This window comes from Dipodomys spectabilis, unplaced genomic scaffold (genome assembly GCF_019054845.1).
Source record: "Dipodomys spectabilis isolate Male_0828 unplaced genomic scaffold, ASM1905484v1 ptg000319l, whole genome shotgun sequence".
Taxonomy (NCBI): domain Eukaryota; kingdom Metazoa; phylum Chordata; class Mammalia; order Rodentia; family Heteromyidae; genus Dipodomys; species Dipodomys spectabilis.
The window spans coordinates 897545-900845 of record NW_024870996.1 but is presented as its reverse complement, the minus strand read 5'-3'; positions in this window follow the sequence as shown (position 1 = coordinate 900845).

The window sequence follows — 3301 nt, the reverse complement described above, 5'->3', positions numbered from 1 at the left end:
AATTCACATGCTACCAAAATCAAACAAGGGAGAACCACTAAAAAGGAAAGATAAAAAGTAAGAAAAAAGACAGTTTTCATAGCATATTAAAAATAATGCACCAAAAATGATAAATCTCTTGTTTCAGTATGTTGGAGTTCATTTTGCTTACCCTAATGTTCTTGTTCATATATACATCGCAATTGAGCTCTTGCATTTCTCTTATAGGATGAAACTGGGCACATACCAATTAATACGAAAAAGCACCTATATTTTATTTTATTTGTATATTTTTTTATTGTGAAAATAGCGTACAAAGGGTTACAATTACATGGGCAAGGTACTGAGTGCATTTCTTATCAAGCATTGCCGCCTCCTCCCTTGTTTCCCCTTATCATCCCTTCCCATCTTCCTACCTCTAACCAAAATTTTAAAGTTCATGCTCTACATAACATCTTGTACACATCATTGTTGCAATTGGTCCACCAGTATCCCTATTTAAACAATTTGTTTTTTCCCTTCCCCTCCACAAATTATACCAACATCCAATACAGTGAAAACAGGGGATATACTGTGTGAGAGGGACATACAAAGCCAAAAATAAATATCTTATAAATATATTAGACACAAGAAAGAAAAAATATATTTGAGTCCTTAACTTGGGGTTCATTTCTCTAACATCAACTTATCTGACTATTTCTGCTTCTCTCAGACATATACTAGTTATTGCTAAAAAGGGACCCATGTTTCTTTGGGCCTGGCTTACTTAACTTAATATTTTTTTTCCAAGTCTTTCCATTTCTTAACAAATGGGGCGATATCATTCTTTCTGATGAAGGCATAGAATTCCATTGTGTATATTTACCACATATTTTAAATGTCATTTCTAAAGAAAAAAAAAACATATGAATCTTCACTAGGTAAGTTGAAATGGAAGCAGGAAAAACACAGAAAAATGGATAAGAACTATTCAAGAAATAATTTTTGTAATAACTGTTAAATGCATAAAAATATTTAAAAGTTATGCATCAACCTGCATCAGAACAAATTCCAAATGAATCAAAGTCCTTGAGGTGATGGAAAATACTGGAAGGAAGAAAAGCTCATTAGAACAGGTTGCAAGTTTCTTATTACAGATGCGTAAATACCTCCAGTCAAAGAAAAGTTAGACAAATGATTTTGCTTGAACCTGCAGAGCTTCTTTATGATCAAGGACATAGCTAAAAAGGTAATAGAAAGCCAGAAGACTGGGGAAAGGTCTTCACAAGCCAATGTCTTACAGCAGAAATATAATGAAAATTCAACTAGCCAAATTTCCCACCTCCAGTCCCCCTCCCCCAAAAAAGTAACCCGAATGATAAAAACGCTATGGTAGGAAGTCTAAATATTAAAAGAGAAACTTCAGTGATGGGGAATTGAGAATTGCCAAAAGAACTATGAAGAAATACTCAACATCTCTGACAATAAAATCAATGCAAATTAAGTCAATATTGAGATTGTACCACATTCGATTAGAATGACAAGTCATGTTTATTTCAACATTATTTACCATAGGGAAAATAAGGAACTACCCCAGATACCTGAGAGAAGATAAATGAATCAAAAAATTGGGCATATATACACAATGGCATTGCTTTTTCCATTAGAAAGAATGGAAATACTTTAAATGGAAAGAGTTTAAAAAATACATATGAATTGAAGGGGTCCAGACCCAAACAAACATAGGCTCCATGGCTTCTCTTTACTGTAAAATCTGGTATAGGTCTCATTTGAATCCTAAAGGAGGATCACAATAACTTAATAGTAATATATATAAACATAGAAGATTAGGCTAAGCAAAATGAACTCAGAGATACAAAATAAATTGGTTTCTCTTTCTTGATTCTTTTAAATTATTCTGTTGAGCTGTTTCTTTTTACTTGTATTTTTCCTTTACTTTCCTATGTTTTGTACAATGTTGTCACTGTATTTGGTTTTGGTACAGTGTATATTACACTTAAGTTAATCAAAATAAGACACAGGTATTGGAATGTCAAAATCTGAGACAAAGGAGAGAGGGTGAACCAAATAAGACAATCCCAACAAAATAATCTGTTTGAAATAAATATTACACCTATTGGGAAGGGATAGATATTTTACGCCAAAGAACAGTGTGGGATGAATGAAGAATGAGTAAGAGCATATGATGAGAAAAGTATTCATTCATTCACTGCCTTACATATGTAACTCTAATCCCTCTGTACATCACCTTGACAAGTTTCTATTTTAAAAAGAGTATTTATACATTCTTCTCAATTCTCATATATTTGCACATAGATACGTAAGTGTATGGGTTTGTATTACATATACAAACATATACACACAACAGAAATAGTTCTGTTCTCTTGACATTCCTAAAAGCATAGAAAAGACACAGGTTTCCTTGTCAACAGGTTGTAAGCCAACATTGACAAATTAATGTTGAAATCACTTTTGTACAAATATTTCTGTAGGAATCCCAATAGTCATTTGAAATCGCAAACCAGTTGAAATCCTGATGCTCAAATATACTCCAAGTAAGAAACCCTCACATTTTCACACCTATCATAAATGTGAGCAATATTGTCACATGTGAAATTTCTTCTTTTTGGCAAGAGAGATCTTCCAAAAAATATGCTTCAAAGGCAATTCATTTTAGCAGTAGGAATGCTGTGGACCAGGAATGCCAAATGAACTATAAAATGATGGTGGAGTGTGGATAAATATAAAGGGCAATTTACACACAAGTTAAAAACACACATTCATCATATATGGTTTTGTGAACTGGTCTTGAATTACAATCCAAAATTACAGATTAATCTTTCTTCAACACCATAGAAATATACCGTAAAATTCCCAAGTCATGAACTTATTATTGTGTGACAAATCACAGATTCTCTGTACAAAATATGGTATCTTTAAAAAGTGCACATTGTTGCCCCAAAAAAATAATGTTGGCTAATGTTATCGGTACCCCTGCAAGAATCTTTTTCCCTACCGCAGGAAATGGGAAGGCATCACAGAGTTCTTCTGCAGATTAGATGACACATGAAAAATACTGAGAAGATTTACCTTCTTTTGAAACAAAAAAAATATTCATAATTCTTTCCTTGTGCATTTCAGAGCCACTTCACATGAGTATTAGGAAGTTTTCTACAATTTACGAGTTTTGAAACAACAACTTTTGAGTATCAATTTTACTGTAGTTTACTTTTCCTTCATTTAGGAATTTTCATTAATATATTCTAGTGTCAAATTTTGTAGCTGACTCCTGGTGATTCACATCTCCAAATCTAACTACTCA